This window comes from Agrilus planipennis, unplaced genomic scaffold, assembly GCF_000699045.2.
Source record: "Agrilus planipennis isolate EAB-ADULT unplaced genomic scaffold, Apla_2.0 scaffold2, whole genome shotgun sequence".
NCBI classification, from domain to species: Eukaryota; Metazoa; Arthropoda; class Insecta; order Coleoptera; family Buprestidae; genus Agrilus; species Agrilus planipennis.
In genome coordinates, this window is record NW_020442464.1 from 4,216,272 (window position 1) to 4,237,829 (window position 21,558).

Here is a 21,558-nt window from a genome sequence, read left to right on the forward strand (position 1 = left end):
AAAAAAAATATTCGCGAAAAAAAAAAAGTCTTCGTGATATTGTCTGAGAGGGTAAGAATAAAATAAATTTTGAATGCATGAAAATTATCGTACAATCTGCGTACGATAATAATATGATATCGTACATCGTACGTAGACATGAAATTATCGTATGTGTACGATAATTATCGTACGGTTCCGAACACTGCCCTGGTCTAGAGGGACTATCAGCCCACTAGCGTGACTAGCTGGTGGTAATGGAACACCCAAAAGTTAATTTTTTTGTTGGACTTAATATTTTCGAAATGAAAAATAGGTCTAAAAGTCATCCAAACCCAAATAGAAAATAATATAAAAAAGAAACATTTAAAGCAGGCATTTTGCATGTTGTGTTTTAGACGGAACTGCTTCAATTAAATCACATCTTTGATCCTTGGAGGTGCGTGTTTCTCCCAGTGGAAAACTACTTTCTTCCTTTTGAGTGCTGGAGTAAGTACAATCGCGGATATTGATGATAATCGCAGCCACAGGTCACAGCAAACAAGATCCTTCTTGGCCGCTAGCACATGCTGAATGTATTGGGAGGGAGGATATTAATAACATTGTATTGAGTGTTGATTAGTTTTGCGGGCATGAAAACAGCGAGCAGAAGGCAATTTTCTTGCAGTCGGTTAGTCAATCTGTGCGCGACAGCAGTGGCGATTGGAATGTGACAAGATTACAACTGTACAACTGTTCGGCTGTTCTATCCGACTACTACTACGATATATAATTCGATATTAAATACGCGACAGTATCAAGCAGCAACATCAAACAGGTGTGTATGTGTATGTATGTGCTTGTAAATGTTAATAGAGAAGCACAAGTTGTATGTTAGTGCATCTTCCTTCTTGAGTAGGTCAGTAATTAGGCGACTGGATGTCTACTCTTACTCGAATTCCGTACGTGTTTTGGTTTTTGTTTTGTTTTCCACGTGCATACGTATACCTACTTGATTCGATACGTTGATTTTCTATCGGTTTTACTGCGAAAATCGAGAAGGCGTTTCTGAAAGAAACAATTATGCACTCGTTAACTATTGTTATACTTTGGCATAGTTTTTTCTTTGATTTGACTAAAACAATTGTTTTCTATAGAAAAGAGTTGTTTGTTATTCCAATAATTGAAATAGTATTGAGGTTTAGTAACGAAAGACTTGAGAAATGTGAGAGAATGGAAATTTTTCACTTGGATAATGAAAATGAATTTGTACTCAATTATCATTTTACAAAAATTCTCAAAAATTACTGTTAAAGATATTCCTAGGTAAGAATGGTACTTGCACTACAACTATAATATATTTCGTCAGTGTTTGTAAGTATAATGCAGTGGCAAAATTGTAAAAGCAGTTTTATACATTAAGTCTTTAGCAAGGAAAGAATAATGACATTTCAAGGTAAAAAAGGAGCGCCGTAATAAGAAGTATAACATTATACCTATACAATGGTTGATAATTATTTATATACATTTCCAGAAGAAATGTGCACATTGTCTTGGAATGCTTTTTGTTACATTTATTGCTGTGCAAATAAATATCGTTTAATTTTTTATAGTATGAAATATATTTGCAACTAATGTTGTAGCTGCTTATTACGTTTAAAAATCTTTCGCTTGTTACACAGTTACACCATTTCAAAGGTTCATGCTTGTTTTAATTCCTGTAACACTTTTTTATGGTTACGTTTTTTAATTAAAATTTGACGGAGTGTACAAGTATTTATCAACATAATGTATTCAAACTCATTTTTTCCTGACGGCTTTTTAACATTTGAGGGTAACAACATTTTTCTGCTTTTGAACTGAAAATTTATAAAAATATAACTTAATCTTCTACACTAAACTATTAAAATTGTTAAACTGTTTGGGGATTGTTGATACGATTGTTACTCTTGTTTTAATTACTACATGTTCTATTTTGCATTTAAATACTGTTTTGACAAAAGCATTTTGTATTTTATTCAAAATATACTTTTCCATAAGTATTTTCTGGTGTATTTGCCGTTAAATTTTGCTATATTACTAGTCAAAAGACATCAAATACTTCACTTGTTAGATGAACCTAAAGCTAAAGAATCTTTGGATTCATTTTTTCCCTTTATTATTGCAATATGTAAATGATCAGGGTCAAAATGGGGTTGTAAATAAATAAATGATATAAAAAGGTTGAGTTGAAGCCGTAGTCTTTTCTTGCTGGACGAATTAAATCAGTATCAATCTTTTATATATCAACAAAATATTTACAACCCCATTTTGGGCTAGGATTTCTTGTTGCAATACCTTTTTACTTGCGATAACGGTAACATACGCAATTGATTTTTTATTTTGGGCATACCTATCGAATGGTAGATAGTTCATTATTCAAGCACGTATGATAAAATGAATTTAACGATTCGTTTTGTAACTTTCGCAACCCACGGTGTCTTAGAATTGCAGTGGGAAGATTGCGCATGAAAAAATTGCATGCACATTTTGCACTTGTTAATATTCCGAAAGGGATTTCGAAATCGAGATGCTTGGAGGTCCTGTCTTTCCATGTTCGGCTTAATGAAAGGTCGTTCATCCATACGACCAGATGATTTCGAATGAATTATTCACAAGACGTGGTAGTACATAAAATACATACTTATGCACTTGAGAATTTTGAACAGGGACCTCCGAATTGTTTGCATAAAAATTTCGGTAAAGTAAAAGAAATGAAGGGTGTAGTCAGGATTTTATTTAGAAAGATCCAATCTTTTATTTATATTTATTTATTTATTTTTATTTTTGATGTTATACCTTTTTTGTTAGCGAAAATTCGACAGCCTGGGTCAGTATGAGGTCTGCTCAATCGCAAATTTTGTGTTTTTTCAAAAATTATTTATTTATTCATGAATATCTACTTTTTTCACGTCAAAGTAATTCCCAGTAGATATTATACACTTGTGCCAATGTTTTTTCCAATTCTCGAAGCACTTCAAAAAATCGGTTTTTGTGATCTTGTTCAGCTCCTCCTTCCATGCCGTCTATATCTCCTCAATCGTAACGCTTAGCGTAGTCCTTTCATGGATGTCTTCAGTTTCGGGAACAAGAAAAAGTCACAGGGGGCCAGATCTGGGGAATACGGTGGGTGGGTGCGGCATTATTAGTGTGTTGTTTTTGGCCAAGTAACGATGTGTGACCAGGGGCGTTATCATGGTGCAAAAGCCAATTTTTGTTTTTCCACAAATCCTTGCAGGTAATATTCCTTAATGACCATTCTACCCTGTGGCAAGAACTCATGATGCACCAGGCCCCTGCAATTCCTTGAAAACAGTTCAACAGTTCCTTAGCAATGTTAATGCGATACTGTTTTTGGTTGAAATTGAGCAATTTTGGTACAAATTTCGCGGCGACCCGTCTCATGTCTAAATCATTGGTAAAAATTGAATGGCAGGAGCCAATAGATATGATAATTCCTCCAATACATCTCTAACGGTGATTAGACGATTTACCAATACTATTTTCTTCACTTCATCAATATTTTCATCTGTTGTTGACGTATTAGGGTGGCCGGTACGCTCTTCGTTGTTTACATCTTCTTGACCTTCTGAGAACATTTTGTACCACCGATAAACGTTGCTTTGGTCCAAGGTAACTCCACCATATGCCACAATCAACATTAGGAATGTGTCCGCGCACTTAATTTTGTTTTTCACACAAAATTTTATACAGATTCTTTGGTCCATTTTTTGGAATAGACGAAAATCGAAGACGAGCCAAAACACGTGCAAGCGAAACTGCTGTCAAAAATTACCTGAACATTCAACATGATCGAACAAATATAGGTAACCCGCGGAAATTCGAAAATCGCGATACTTTTCGGACAGACCTCGTATGTAGGTAATACTTGGTTTCTAAATCTTCAAAACCCAATATTCAACATTAATGTACAGTACTTACTTATATCTAGTGTAAACCATTCAGTAATATGTATCATATTCTGATACTTTCTAGGTATTATTGACATTTACGTAAACCAAGACAATTTCTTAAATATTATTTGACTTCTGGTATTGCTTAAAAAACATGTTTCTGTTATTGTTTAAATTAGTTATTGTAAAATAAAAGTCAGTATATTGTCTATATACGTATACAGATATTGTTATTTCGTGTAGATGGAATTGAAAATCTAAAGAATTTAAACCCTAATAGATTAAGTCAAAAAACAAGCAATTATTACATACGTGTTATTTATTTAGACGAATATTGTTACTGGTATTTCTTTCTTGTTGATGGTCAAGGTTTTGTAATTATTGTTTAATAGTTCGTTTTTTGTTTGGACAATACAGAAATCATCTTTCTTTGGCAACATTTTTATTTACACTCCGTTCAAGGAGTGGAAAAATCCATCTGACTTATGGTAATTTTTCTAGGTGGCTAATTTGTATTCATCGGTTTTTTTTTGTGGAATTTACACCTACCTATTTATAAAACTGGGAATGTACAAAAAGTTTGTAGCTAGTTCTTGTCTCTATATTATGGATAGGATAACAATTACTGTAAAATTATTGAGAGATTGCGTTTATGAAATCTATATAATCTGTACCACTTGTAATATGATATATATCACTTGTAATATAGTATAGAAAATACGGGATAATATGTTACATCCAAGAAGACTAGAAATAGGAGCAGTGAGTTAATTTGAAGCATTATCACTACTAATACATAATTTGTGTGTGATCATCTCATTTAGAAAAAGTTGAACTGTTAAAAAAACTTCACTGATTAGAAGGAATGTCAAAACTACATAATTTTTCTGTTTGTTTCAGGAAAGAAACACGAATTCTTTGAAAAACACTCTGACTAATCAAATAAGTAAGTATTTTATTAAGCTTTCGTGTTTTAACAAATTACTATTTATTAAAACTGGAAGAAACATGGGTAATTGTTTTTGATAGTATAAAAATGAATATGATTATGGCAATAAACGTTATAAGGTAATCGAAATACTTTATTTTTACTACCATTAAAGGAGAATATTATACAGCGATTGAATGGCTATTTAAATCAATACTGTAATTCAAAAGCCGATTTTTCTTTAGATTCTAGGAAGTTTAATATAATATAGTTGAGCTTTAACTTTCTCCCAAAATTTAAACAACCTAGAGGATAAGTCCTTGTATGTATGGCTCAATTTCTGTCTTCCTTTCGGCGTTATTCGCCCCAGCTGTGGTTGTAGGATGTAAAACAAGCTGGTAGGAAATGACGCTGCAGGCCACGAAGTTTCGAAAATTTGGACTGTTTGTTTCTAGACCAAGAAAAATATGCCATTTTCATTACGGTTAAATATAAAGAATTCTTAAAATTTTACTTCTCGCAAAGTTTACATTTGAATTCCTATTTTACGGCATAGATTAGATCCATCATTCGATTTCGAGTGATAGGCTTGGTGCTGGATTTCCGAATCATTCAATCAAACTTTGTGGAGCTATTTTTATCAGTAATTTCGAGGCGAGACGATATAATGCAGCATATGATCGATCGATGTAATCACTTAAGGAATAATTAAATAACGATTTTTCTAAAAAGGTACCTAACAATGACTTATAACGATTTCAAAATTTTGAAATTGCTGAAAAAAAGTGCTTTGTGCATAGGTCAGGGGTGGCATCCCCCCCCCCCTTCTGCTGACCATCGCCAGTTTACTCGTAATAAAATTAATTGTAAGAGTTGACTTAAATTACACATATTGTAGATACATTTAATATCTTTTTATAATGTACAATAACATTGTCCAGTGTATGTGACCTTGTATTTATACATTTTCAAGTTCAAGGATGTACCGATCGTGCATGTAAATTGTGGACTGTCATTTATACCACCATCCAGGATGAGAAGTGAATTTCTATTAGTCTAAATGTTTTGCATATATGTTTATATTCATAATACAATAAAAGGCATGTAGAGAATGTACCTTTAAAAATGACATAGGCATTTGTATACGTATATTTATGTATGTATGTACCACAGGCGAATTATTCGTTAAGGACTTTAAAAAAATCGGATTGTAGCTGTTTTTAATATTACAACTGTTTTTCAAAATTAATTGCTGCCACGTAAGAAAATTAATATATTATCAAAAATACAAAAACTTTCCACAAACGTCCGAGTCAAATAAAGAAGCAACACAAGTTACTGATTTAAATTATCAGGTTTTAATGATTGCTATTTTTTAGAGTTGATTTAGAAATGTAAGAACGGTTAGATGTGTGACAAAAATTCCTACTGTATTGATTATTTTTGAAAAGGGTAGAAACATAAAGAAAAGGGGTTGAATAAGGGATATCAAATTAACCAAAAAATTAATTTATTATTTAACGAGTGCGGGGCACTATATCTGGATGGACGATGATGTGAAATAAAAAGAAAATTGTATAGTAATTTGCATTCTTGTTTTTAAAGGTAAACATGACCCAAATTCTCGGTTATTTTTAATTTCACCTTTTAAATTTCTGCGTCTGAAATATATTGGATCTGGTTTTGATTTGTTTATCTCGAAAAACACTTAAAATCAAGCATGAAATTGCAAACTAAACGTTTTTGAAGGTAACTGATGCTGTAGGATTGTTTTCGTTCTGAAGAAGTTTATAATTTTTAGTAGATTAAAGCGGTTTACCTTGGCCGCAGTATCACCATTATAAAGTACTGCCTAGAATCATTAAACTATTATACCTCAAGATTATTTTGATTACATAAGAATTAGCACTGTTTAATCGTAAGCTATTAATCCTGAACAAATTCCTAATTAAATTTACAATATTACAATTGAAACATATACATTTTGAAATAATTTTTTTTTTTCAGTAAGATTGTTGTTAAAGCTTAAGTTGATTTGTTATTTTTTTAACTATTATTTATTTAAAATTCATTTTATATTGAAAAAAAATTTGGACGTATGATGTAATCATAATCCTTAAGGATATAAACATCTCGTCTCTAAATATTCTAATAATTCTTCAGCATGGTTTAAAATCACCCAAAGAACCAATACCAACAACCAATAATTCGTTTATATTTATATAATTCTATAAAAAAGCAATATATGTAACACTTTAGAATGCCTTTAAAGGAATCATCTATCATGGTCTACACTTTACAAGGTAATGAATACCATTAACTATTTCTTTTTGTATTAATCCATAAAAACAGGTGGTAAAGTTAGTGACCATGAAGAAATAGAACAGCCTTCTTTAGTTTCAAGTTATATGTGACAGTAAAAATAGGAGGTCATTAATAACACGCTAGTAAAAATAGATAAGGTATGATATATCTGGTTACTCATTTTTAAAGAATATTTTAACGATAGGATCGATACATATTAAGTTTCGTAAGCAAATTGAGAAATCTGCAAAAGTAATTGTTGAAAATTTGATTAAAGAGAATAGTACCGGCCGCAGTCGAAATTTAACCAATTGTTATTTTACGACAAGTTTTATTATTACGGGTATTCTTACGGCACACGTTTTGGTCATTAAGTAACAAAAAAAAAGTAATAAATTACTTGTCTACAAAAAGATTCATTGGTATTCGAAATAGTGCTTTATATCATCGATTAAATAGCTTGCGTATGTACGTACAATTTTGTGAATTTTGCCTACGGTAGACTAAAATATTTCAAAAGAAAGCCTTGAGTGCAGACCGCATTCCGAAGATACTAAACATCCAAAAATAAGATTTTATGCGACGGATTGTATTTAACAATGCGTTTAGGCAATTGCATTACCTATATTATATGCTGCTTTAGATCATTTATTATCATCAATACTGATATTAGTTTATTCTCTGTGAAAATATAAAATTTATGTATTGTTTTTTTTTTTCATGAGTATTTGTGATTGTATACTTTTTTGCTTTTTAGTGAAAATTAACCTTTTTTCAAATGAAATAAGTGGCATATTTATTGTTCAATAGATTGTTATATCTTTTTAGTATATAATTTTGGGGCTAATTTCACTTTACTGTATGTGTACGTAATTAGATACTATTTTCTACTTTTTGAATATTGTGCTGCTTTTTTACTTTATCAATTACGAACGATATGTATTACACGGTTTAATGATGAATGAAATTATTCACACGTGATATACGTGCATATAATTTTGAAATATTGTGGATGTGACTAACGTTCATAATCACAAAAAGTTAACTTATCCATACTGTCTATAAATAGAAAATATTCTATTTATCTTTGTATTCCGCATAATTAAAATAATTTGGGCTGCTGGAAAAAGTACTAAGAAACTCATTGGAAAAACTTTAGTGAGTAACAGAATTCCTTTCTTGAGAATGACCCAAGAGGGTCGAAACAATATTGACAGAGACCAATAACTCTTTTAATGTAACAAATTCAGTGTTTTCTGTTTCGCATTAAAATTTTAAAATTTACAAGTAATTTATTATTCTTCCTACATTGCGATATATTCAAGCTGTGCATATTTAAAATTGTGGATAGTTGGCGTTGCTCGTGGCTCTTGAAATATCTAAAAGGCCACGATTTATGCAAAATGGCCGCGAAAATAGCCACGTGGCGGATCAAAGTGACATATAGATCGTGTGATTCGCGTGGATGCTTGTCATGAATAAATCTACCGCATTTGTTCGCCGCATAAAATATACCAGATAATGTGTTTTTTTCAAAATTAATTGCTGCCACGTAAGAAAATTAATATATTATCAAAAATACAAAAACTTTCCACAAACGTCCGAGTCAAATAAAGAAGCAACACAAGTTACTGATTTAAATTATCAGGTTTTAATGATTGCTATTTTTTAGAGTTGATTTAGAAATGTAAGAACGGTTAGATGTGTGACAAAAATTCCTACTGTATTGATTATTTTTGAAAAGGGTAGAAACATAAAGAAAAGGGGTTGAATAAGGGATATCAAATTAACCAAAAAATTAATTTATTATTTAACGAGTGCGGGGCACTATATCTGGATGGACGATGATGTGAAATAAAAAGAAAATTGTATAGTAATTTGCATTCTTGTTTTTAAAGGTAAACATGACCCAAATTCTCGGTTATTTTTAATTTCACCTTTTAAATTTCTGCGTCTGAAATATATTGGATCTGGTTTTGATTTGTTTATCTCGAAAAACACTTAAAATCAAGCATGAAATTGCAAACTAAACGTTTTTGAAGGTAACTGATGCTGTAGGATTGTTTTCGTTCTGAAGAAGTTTATAATTTTTAGTAGATTAAAGCGGTTTACCTTGGCCGCAGTATCACCATTATAAAGTACTGCCTAGAATCATTAAACTATTATACCTAAAGATTATCTTGATTACATAAGAATTAGCACTGTTTAATCATAAGCTATTAATCCTGAACAAATTCCTAATTAAATTTACAATATTACAATTGAAACATATACATTTTGAAATTATTTTTTTTTCAGTAAGATTGTTGTTAAAGCTGAAGTTGATTTGTTATTTTTTTAACTATTATTTATTTAAAATTCATTTTATATTGAAAAAAAATTTGGACGTATGATGTAATCATAATCCTTAAGGATATAAACATCTCGTCTCTAAATATTCTAATAATTCTTCAGCATGGTTTAAAATCACCCAAAGAACCAATACCAACAACCAATAATTCGTTTATATTTATATAATTCTATAAAAAAGCAATATATGTAACACTTTAGAATGCCTTTAAAGGAATCATCTATCATGGTCTACACTTTACAAGGTAATGAATACCATTAACTATTTCTTTTTGTATTAATCCATAAAAACAGGTGGTAAAGTTAGTGACCATGAAGAAATAGAACAGCCTTCTTTAGTTTCAAGTTATATGTGACAGTAAAAATAGGAGGTCATTAATAACACGCTAGTAAAAATAGATAAGGTATGATATATCTGGTTACTCATTTTTAAAGAATATTTTAACGATAGGATCGATACATATTAAGTTTCGTAAGCAAATTGAGAAATCTGCAAAAGTAATTGTTGAAAATTTGATTAAAGAGAATAGTACCGGCCGCAGTCGAAATTTAACCAATTGTTATTTTACGACAAGTTTTATTATTACGGGTATTCTTACGGCACACGTTTTGGTCATTAAGTAACAAAAAAAGTAATAAATTACTTGTCTACAAAAAGATTCATTGGTATTCGAAATAGTGCTTTATATCATCGATTAAATAGCTTGCGTATGTACGTACAATTTTGTGAATTTTGCCTACGGTAGACTAAAATATTTCAAAAGAAAGCCTTGAGTGCAGACCGCATTCCGAAGATACTAAACATCCAAAAATAAGATTTTATGCGACGGATTGTATTTAACAATGCGTTTAGGCAATTGCATTACCTATATTATATGCTGCTTTAGATCATTTATTATCATCAATACTGATATTAGTTTATTCTCTGTGAAAATATAAAATTTATGTATTGTTTTTTTTTTTCATGAGTATTTGTGATTGTATACTTTTTTGCTTTTTAGTGAAAATTAACCTTTTTTCAAATGAAATAAGTGGCATATTTATTGTTCAATAGATTGTTATATCTTTTTAGTATATAATTTTGGGGCTAATTTCACTTTACTGTATGTGTACGTAATTAGATACTATTTTCTACTTTTTGAATATTGTGCTGCTTTTTTACTTTATCAATTACGAACGATATGTATTACACGGTTTAATGATGAATGAAATTATTCACACGTGATATACGTGCATATAATTTTGAAATATTGTGGATGTGACTAACGTTCATAATCACAAAAAGTTAACTTATCCATACTGTCTATAAATAGAAAATATTCTATTTATCTTTGTATTCCGCATAATTAAAATAATTTGGGCTGCTGGAAAAAGTACTAAGAAACTCATTGGAAAAACTTTAGTGAGTAACAGAATTCCTTTCTTGAGAATGACCCAAGAGGGTCGAAACAATATTGACAGAGACCAATAACTCTTTTAATGTAACAAATTCAGTGTTTTCTGTTTCGCATTAAAATTTTAAAATTTACAAGTAATTTATTATTCTTCCTACATTGCGATATATTCAAGCTGTGCATATTTAAAATTGTGGATAGTTGGCGTTGCTCGTGGCTCTTGAAATATCTAAAAGGCCACGATTTATGCAAAATGGCCGCGAAAATAGCCACGTGGCGGATCAAAGTGACACATAGGTCGTGTGATTGACGTGGATGCTTGTCATGAATAAATCTACCGCATTTGTTCGCCGCATAAAATATACCAGATAATGTGTTCGGTTATGTCTAGTTAATGCCGTTGGCGTGACTTGTGATCGTGCTCTCTTGTAATGTCCAAAAGGCCACAAGAAATGTAAAACCGCCGCGAAAATTGCCACGTGGCGGATCAGAGTGACACATAGGTCGTGTGATTGACGTGGATGCTTGTCATGAATAAATCTACCGCATTTGTTCGCCGCATAAAATATACCAGATAATGTGTTCGGTTATGTCTAGTTAATGCCGTTGGCGTAATTCGTGATCGTGCTCTCTTGCAATGTCCAAAAGGCTACAAGAAACGTTAAGCCACAAAAAACGAAAAACCGCCGCCAAAATTGTAAAGTGGCGGATAAAAGCGACACATAGGTCGTATGATTGGCGTGGATCTTTGTCATGAGTAGATCTATCGCATTTGTTCGTCGCATGAAAATATACCAGATAATGTGTTCGGTTATGTCTAGTTAATGCCGTTGGCGTGACTTGTGATCGTGCTCTCTTGTAATGTCCAAAAGGCCACAAGAAATGTAAAACCGCCGCGAAAATTGCCACGTGGCGGATCAGAGTGACACATAGGTCGTGTGATTGACGTGGATGCTTGTCATGAATAAATCTACCGCATTTGTTCACCGCATGAAAATATACCAGAAAATGTGTTCGTTTATGTCTGGGGTTAATGCCGTTGGCGTGACTCGTGATCGTCCTCTCTTGCAATCTCCAAAGGCCACAAGAAATGCAAAATCGCCGCGAAAATTGTCAAGTGGCGGATCAGAACGACATATAAGTAATATGATTCGCGTGGATGCTTGTTATGAGTAAATCTACCGCATTTTTTCGCTGCATGCAGTATATACCAGAAAATGTGTTCGTTAATGTCTAGTTAATGCCCTTGGCGTTACTTGTGATTGTGCTCTCTTGTAATGTCCAAAAGGCCACAAGAAACGCAAAACTGCCGCGAAAATTGTCACGCGATTACATAAACAGGTAAATTTACTTGTGGCTGACTAAGGCGACACATTTGCAGGGGTGTTTGTAGTGATTATTGTAAAAATAGTTTATGTTGCTCGCCGTTTGTAGATCTGCCTAATCAAAATGTGGCAGAAAATATGTATGTCTGTGCGTCAATGTTTAGGTATTAATTTTTTTAATTTTTTAACTATTTTGTTGTTCTCGTTAAGTTGCGACCTGTTCATATTTAAAATTGCGAACTATAAACGCTGTTGGAGAAATTTCCGTAAGGCCACAAGCCACGCAAATCCGTCGTGTAAATTGTTACGCGGTTCCACAAACAGGCAGGCTCACTTGTAGCGGATCAGGGCGATGTAAATCGTGCAATTGGCGTGTATATTTGTGGTGTCGATCGTAATTTACATTGTACCGCATAAAATAAATTTTTTCATTACGGTTTTGTCATGACTTTAAATGGATTTTATTCATTTATGTGTAGTACTCTTCGTGAAAAGTACGAATCCGGTAAAATGGCAAACAATAACAGTCGTATTATGACATGTATTTTATGGAAGAGTAACTTTAAATAGTTTGTTGTAAATTCATTTTCGTTAAACATAGGTGCAAAATGTTACCGAAGTATAATGCCGTGTGAAAAAAAAATAGTGTATGAAGTGTTACGAGTCAGTAACTGAACTGTTTAAAGGAAGCACGCGAGGAAGCAGGTGCTTATCCTTTTTTGAATTGTAAGTTAAATAGGAATAATTTTCAGCATAAGTGGTTCTAATATGGGGATACCTTGGTGGACACTCTCAATATACATTTATTTAGAGAGAACTATGTCATAAATGCAGTTAGATATTTATTGTAGAATTAGTTACTTATGTTACTTTAAATTTACTCACTGCTTACACTCTTTTCGTTCGCGACACTACAGGTCACTTATTAGATGTTATATACTCCTCTGATATAACGAAAAAACTGACGGTTTTTGCAGGCGGTCGTAAATCAGTTTTATGTGGGCTGAACTGTTCGTATACGAGTTGGTTCAATATAGCTATACCATAGTATATAGATACAGATATATTAATTTGTATTGTTGCTTCATGATGACATTTTGCACAAGAAAATCCTTTTGCTTAGCGGGGAATTCGTAGATGAAGTGGTGAATAGTAGGCAATAGGACGAGATAGGGTAGTAACCCTACCGTATAAAAGATTATTACATTGCTGACGTATTCCGAAGCCAGTTCCGAATTTCTATATGATTTACGGCCTGCAGCATACATCAAAAATTCCGCTGGTATCGATCGCCCGCGGCATTCGTTTATACCTAAAGCAACTTCTGACAAAATATGTCAGTTACAGAACATTAAAAGTTACATCATCCTTTACGCTTCTATACCCTGCGTCACAGTCATATAATATACAAGAGTCTTTACACTGTTCAAATTTTATGCTTCTATTAGTTAAGTTTGACCATTTCCAGTTCTTATTGTCCTCATATTGTCAGGGTTGGAGTTAATTATCAAGTATCAGGAATACTTGGTTTTGCCAGTCCTTAATCCATCCGTCAAATAGGACATCAGTATATTTACTATAAACCTGTTTACATTCTGTATATTTTTGATGCCATTCTTGTTTTTAAATAAATGAATAATTAGTGTTAAAAGTTGTGCGCAATTTTTTTGTTACGCATTGATAGCTCGAAATAGAAAATGAAACGGATTAGAACTACAAATAGGTAGGTAATCTTGTATTATAAACTTGTTCGCCAAATTGTGTAACCGAATTGGGTTACGATTCGTAATTTTCGACCATGAACGTTTCTTGTTTCTTATATTAATTAATTATTATATTGCGAAATATGGCGGTTGAGCAATGATTTTCTAAAAGTCGTTTTTTAACTGTGTAAAACAACCCATTCGCTTTGGTTCTTTTAAGCTGAATTATTTTGCATTCTGTGTGGAATTGTTTCCGTTTTGATTTAATTGTATTTAGTTACTATCATTACAGTATGAATTCCAATTGTTTTTTACAAAATAAGAATAATCAAATTATGCAATAGTCATTGAATATCATTCATTTACATAATAATCTGATATTGAACAATTAAATTAACAAAAGTGCTTAATGAGATTAAAAGGTATTCATTGTGGCAAGAAAAAGTAAACAATAAATAAATGGAATAGTAGATATTTAATAAATAATTTATGTGAAATAGAAAATATCGTTAGTATGTATGCAAAATTTTTTTTTTTTGGAGCAGGGATTTTAAAAGACAGAAAGCTAGAAATTAATTCTCCAACAGGAATATTAATAGATGATAATTTAAAAGGTTTATTTTTTAACCTTTATAGAATTATTTCGTTATTTGTCTGTCTGTCTGTCAAGATCCTTTTACTCAGGAATATTTATAGGTATTAGTTAAAATTAATATCCAACACTCAGATCTGTAAGTAATGTCTTATCAATCCAATCATAAATAATAAATTGGCTATTAATTTCATTTGTAACGTATGTATAATATTTATACATACAATTACAGAATGGAAATTATACAAATTACCAATTAATTAATTCTTAATCCGTTGCAGGTAATTATTTTAATCACTCTCTAAGTTATTGATTATTAATTATCGTTTATGTGTCACTATTTGTTTAAAATATTACAGTTTTCTAATTCATAAAGGATCTTGTTTATTATGTTTACGGTTTATACTTTTGAATAGGATAAAACAAAATAATTAAAAATAGCAAATAATGTGTTTCTTTTTTTTAATAATAGTGAATATTATAATTTATACAAACGTCAGTTTTTGTATAGTATTTACGTATTTAAGTGGCATACCGGATTAATTATTATATTAAAGTAGATACAACAATAAATCTAGAATCTAGCGTAAGGTCATATTTTTTTATAAATGACAAATTCCTTCGTAGATGTAGTGGTATAAAGATTAAGTGTGGGTAGGTGTTGATGCTAGCATATTGCTAGAAATTTCTTCGCCTTCGCTTTTAAAATTTACTAAAATGAATAATTGTTGTTGCTTCCTTTTGTTTAAACTTTATCGCTTAATTGGTCTTACGTTAGACTTTCAGTGAAACAACAATTTTTTTTTAGAAAATACTGATACTAAATTCGTGTTTATCAAAACATTGGAACTCTAAATTATCAATCTGAAATTCTACATTTTAGTTTAAGCTCTAAGTTGTCAATCCTTTGAATTTTTTATCATTTTGATTAATTTTGGCCAAAGCGATAATGATAAGATGATGGTATGATAATAGAATCTTATTCTTATCCATCCTTATCCATGTAGTGATACTCAGTGATCCTTTGGGGTTGAAAACAATTTTTATAAATTATTTTATTACAGATATTATCAATTGTCCAATATAAACCACTTATTTCTTACTTGCTTGTAGCTCATTTTTCTTTCTATAACTATTTCGTAAGGAATAGATCGAATGTATCAAAGAAAGTTGCATTACATTTTGTAAAAAATTACGAGAACAATAGTATCCAATCAGCAGATGTTCATTTATACTAATATTAGCCCAGGCAGTAGGTAGGTTAATATAACAAGAGCGTATTATGAAAGTTTATATTGCAAACAGATTCATAGAAATGCCACTTTCTACAATTAGTTTAACGATTTAATGTTAAATTTTGCGTGATTATTAATTGCAAATGGTTTTTCTGCATTCGTACATAACTCTGCGCAGGTCGGGGAATTCAAAATTTATGTTATTTCACTTTTCTGTTCCTTTTTACAAATGCAACAAAAATTATTCCGCTTTTCCTTGTGTTGGGAAGTGTCTTATTTTAAAATAAGGAGACTGATTTTCTGTTATATTTTGATAAGGAAATGACGAAAATCACATGGACAAAAATGTGGCAGACGATTAGTATTTGAACGAGTAGACGATGAATTATCGTCTTCATGATCGTTTTCGATTTTTTTCTACCTCCCTCTGTTGTGCTTCTTTTGTTTCTGCATCAAATCCGGCTCGAAGGACCAAAAATGTTGCCGCCTTGATTTGACGACTTACATGAATGCACTTTTTTGAATGGCACAAAATGCCTCTATACAGATGAATACTCGATATATTTAAGAATATTTATTAGCATTAAACGATCGAATTCAAAGCACAACACTTAAACCAGTAGATTAATAAAATTAACAAAAATGATGATAGAAATTGACTGAATGTAACGGATGCGTAAAAAATAATCAATTTTGACAGAAAATGGTGAAAAAGCAAAACTATGTGTACAACGGACTTAAATGATTGTTGTGTGATTAAAAACTATGAATGTATGTATCAAGGTGGGGTCTCTATCATATAATCACAAAATTGCATCACCAAATGCACGGAAATTAACTGATGGGAGTGTGTTGCTATTGTTTTTATATAACAGCGGTAGTTATTTAAGCAAATTAATGTTTGAAGTAATGCATTACGTTTTTCTTTTTTTGAATCCGACATTATTTCATCAAAAGGGTTTGAACTAAATCAAATTTATAGTATTGAAATGGAAGCACATCTACATCATTAAAACTGTTTATTCTCTTTTCAGTTTTGGTAAAAAAAATTTGCTAATTTTGTATTGGCAATTTCAGGGGAGGTTTTATAGAAATTCATCAAACTCGCCGTAGGTTTATACCGTTTGCTGATTCTTGAATTTCTGGAAAATTCCGATAGATGTCGACGCTATCATAATAAGCGAAACTGTCTGCCTTCGGATTTACATTATCTCCCTGGTAATTGCACCCTTATATAATTTTTTTTAACTCCCAAAAAGGTAGATTCGGACCTAAAAGGTGTCGTTGGTTGGAGTTTCTACCTAAAACGTTTCGCTAGCACCAGTTGCGAGCTTCTTTAGTTGCTCAATGTTGATTAATAAAATATTACTTTACGAACTTCTACCTCAGGCTTCATTTGCGTTGATGGTCTAAATATGTCTCAAAAATTATCTAAAATACAATAATTTGATAAATAGTTCTGATCAAGATCTGAAGTTCTAACTTTGTAGGCTAAACATACACTTTGACACTGACAGTCCTTATTTATCTGGATAAAAAGTACCCTATGTTCTATACTGTTTCCTTGGCAATGTGTGTATAAAAATTCATGATGGTCGATTTAATAGTTAAGGTGTTAAATGGTAATAAACAAACAAACTCACTTACATTCGCATTAATATAAAGGTGTATTTGTATTAATTTCTCTATACGGCGTCATATTTTTCAAAACATGATGTTCCCTTTTGATGGTAGCATTTAATGCTATGTTCCAATGTTTGGTTGGATATCAATTTTTTTTTGGCTTCACGTCTTCACCACATTGTTAATTTTATACAGTGGAATTTTCTGATCCATTAAAATTTTTAACTTGTTAGACGTGAATAATATATGAATTATAGATCAGTAAAAACTCATCTCAATTTAGTTAATATTTTATGTCAGGATGTAAATATTTTGAAGGTAGAAACCACTGGTACGTACAAGAAATGAATTATTTAAAACAGTTAAACGTGTTAACGCTTTATTTGACGTCACAATGTCGTCACTGCAGAATTTTCAAGGTGTAATAAAGCTTTTGTATGAATGGGTACTAAAAGTATTCCAGTCGACATCACAGTTTTTTCGACCCTCTTATTTCTAAATTTTTGTCGTTATTGAAACTCAAGAAGACGCAAGTATTAATTTTCATAATTGTAAGTATTGTTTCCTAAAATTTCTAATTACGTATACATCGTTATACAAATTAATTTTCCTAACAATTAGGGCTATTTAAATTCCCTCTTATAAAGAAACCATTTATGGTAGACGTATTTCATGCATCGTTAACTAACTACAATTTAATATGTACATATTAATTATATTTATAAGCAGTTACAAAGAGTACCTACCCAGGTATGTTATTATAAGTTTGTAATAATTATTTATTGTGTCATGTTATGGATTGAAAACCTTAGTTTTAAAAAGAAAAGGAAATCAAAATACATAATTTGTCATGCAAATTTTTAATAACTATTTACTAGAAAGCGATTTTATTCTATTTATTTTTTTTTGGGATTGCAAACCTTATTAATTGTTGGGACAACAGTGTCTGTCTTGTTTATTTGTCAGAGCCTTCAAAATTTTAAATGAAATGAATAAAATTTACGTGCTCATGCATCAATTTCTGGATCATGATGTGCTGGTCCACCCTGAATATCAACTTAATTCGACATAACATAGAATTTAAAATCGCTAACATTTTACTTCATATAAATCCATACGATTGTTACTCAATTTTTTATTTAATGATGAAAAATACTTATTACTTTATGTCCAAATCGACTGCTTTATTATGATTTTCCTCTCAGTGAACTAGATTGTTAAATTATTTATTTAAGAAAATTTCTTAGGGTTGGTGGAAAATAACTTGTGCTGTAGGGGAGGAAATAAACATGTTGATGTCATGAAATGTCTCGTTTAATAGAATGTGTTGGTGTCATTCATATGTGTGTGCACGGACGTCTGTAGTGATTTATTTCATGCATTTACCTGTAAACTTCATTAGGGCCGGCGGAAATGACGTACCTGTACGATCGCACAATGTACTTCCATATTATAATGACAATAAATAATTACCTTGACGTAATAAATTCGTCAATGAAATACCAATTCAGATAGAGGCCGTTCTACACATGTGTACGACGAGAGTGATGAAAAATTATTTGTATTTGTTATAACATGAAGAAAAAATGATGGCAATAGGTACTTACCATTCACTGCCATGACAAATGAAAGTCTTTGACATAATGTTCGTGGGGAATCAGACCTTCGACCTCGTGACTAATATAAAGTTTCCGCATCACTTGTGAAAATTTTGAGATGAAACTATCAAACATTTTCCATGATTTTCTTTGTTTAACTTCAATAACACAAAATAGGTAAATACTTTCTTTAATATAGAAACTGTTCTAGTGTGATATCGAAGTTACCTATTCTGCTCCTGTGACGAAAAGGTAACGTATTGCTCCTAAAACGTTTAGTTTTAGGTTAGAATATATATTTCGTTTCAATGTAAATACTAGAGCTTTTCTGGACTCAGATTCGAGCCTATCGTCGAAGAGTTTGTCGAAAACGGTTACTTTTTTACCCTGTTTCTCATATGCCTATAATTTTGTGCTCTTTTTCAAAAATTAGAGCCTTCCTTTGGGAAATTATAAAAGAATATACTAAGAGAGGAACTATTTTTGTTGCATATTTCGAAGACTAACTCAAATCTGGTACCAGAATCTTTCTAGTACATTGAAATTTAAGGATATACTAATCTTAAAACTAAACTAGTCGAATTAGGATGTTAGTAAATAGATACACTTCAAAATTTTGATGTGAAAATACTAGATTCTAATTTAGCAATTAAAAATAGCTAGAAAATGACTTCTTATGTCAACCAGTAATATCCACAAAAAGACATTTTTTTAATTTTGAAGTTAGGACATTTCAAAATCCTGGCCCAATTGAGAATTTAGCATCGGAATTTACTTCGAAAATAGTTAGCTATTTCTTTGTTCCTTCTTCAATCCCAACTTTGTTAATCTGTACTATTATTGATAGAAATAAAATCATATTTTCGAAAAAGTTTTTTCTAAAATGTAGGTGTCTAGAATAATATCAAAGAGCCTCACCGCTGTACATCTCAAACATTTTTGAAAACTAGCGCGTGCTTTGAGCACTTTGAATGTAAGAATTATCGGTCTGGCGTTGATAAAATGCTCGCATTATCAATCTCGTGTTGATAATGTCAGCCTTCAAAGTGAGCTAAGCACGTGTTTTTGATATATGTATAGGGGCGAGTTTCTTCGGTATTATTCTATTTGCTCAGCTTGGCCCAAGATTGGTGCAAGATTTTCCAATATTGGATCAAGTATGACAACAAATGTTTGGTTTGTCACTTTGATTGTTTGAAACGCTCTGCAATGTTAATTATTGTAGGAATGTATAACTTCAGCATTTGGATCTCGGTTAAATTTGATACAGCATCGATTTTTATCAATAATTTGGTGCTCAGTACTGGACCGACAAACCAAAGCTTGATTTCCCATCACTGATCCAGGCTTAGGCCTGTCAGCTCCTATATTTTCTACATTATTATTCAAAAAATTTTTTTTTATTTATGAAGTCATAAAAAACTGTCTCCTCTACCTCCTAATGTCTAATTCTATTATGTAGAATGATCGAAAATCGATGAAAAAATTTTTGGAGCGATTTTGGTCTGGAGTCCCAATTCTGTATAATTCCCCGAGTTTGTAAGACTTCTGGTAAAAATGGCACCTTGACTTTGAAAAGGCAATTAAGTTATTAACCTGACGACACCTATAAATGACTGACGACGATTGCGTACAATTTTAATGTTGTTCTTCCTCATATAAACACGCTGCCGTTTGCATACCAAGTAGTTTCGAGCGATTATGCCCTTCAACAATTCTGGTTATCATTGTTGATACAGACGTCGCGAGCGAAGGTATATAACGAATCGTTCTTTCAATTTACACAATCACATTGTGTCATGATTCTGTCATGGTAACTTCTTTAAGTGTTGTTTATAATCGGTGTTGACAGAGTGCGTTGTGTAAAGTAGTTAATATTGATAAATTAAGGGTAAGTCTCATGAGACTTTTTGAACATTAGGAAAATTATGGAAATTTTTTTTTTTTGTTTTCATTATCAAAATAATCTTACCATTATTACTACATATTTCTTACGAATATTTTTTTCCCTCTTTTGAAACTGCATTTGTTATAATCACATTTTATATAAAGAATATTTATAATACATATTTTGGTATTTTTGAAATAAAAATTATAAGTTGATTGATTTTATTAAAATATTGATAAAACAATAATTGCTTAGCTCAACGAATAGATACCAATTTTTTTTTTGAAATTTCAATTACCTTATCGATTTTTCCACACTTATATAATCAATAAAAACAAATAATCCCCTTCATTATCAAGTAATTCATTAATACCCTGATATAGTTCGATAATAATTAAATCGATACGCTTTTATATGATATAAATATCCTCCTACCTAATAATGGATTAATTTTAAGTTGGTCAGTTGTTTATACGCTGTTTTTACATAGTCGATGGAATTATTATTAATTAAGTATACTAAAATAGTGACAATATAAATTCCGTAAGTATCTAATACCTACCCCTTTCAAAATAATACCTATTGTCATATAACAGATACCTATTGCTTCTTGTCACAAAGTTTGTTGTTAAATTTTAACTGAATTTCTGTAAATATCGCACTTTAAACATGAAAATATTTGGTTTTTATTTTTTTTTATATAAGAAT

The 21,558-nt window shown here is 31.2% G+C and overlaps 1 protein-coding gene across 3 annotated transcripts in view; it reads left to right on the top strand.

Moving 5' to 3' along the window:
- Positions 1 to 583: 583 nt before the first annotated feature.
- Positions 584 to 21,558, top strand: part of LOC108740825 (proton-coupled amino acid transporter 1) — a 37,576-nt gene continuing 16,601 nt past the window's right edge. The window contains exons 1-2 of one of the 3 annotated variants that reach the window (XM_025980941.1): positions 584 to 796; positions 4,812 to 4,857. The gene's annotated coding sequence lies outside the window, so the exon portion shown is untranslated. Of the gene's footprint in view, positions 797 to 4,811; positions 4,858 to 20,694; positions 20,854 to 21,305; positions 21,394 to 21,558 lie in introns of those variants that run through there. The other 2 variants (XM_025980942.1, XM_025980943.1) reach the window with 2 other exon arrangements.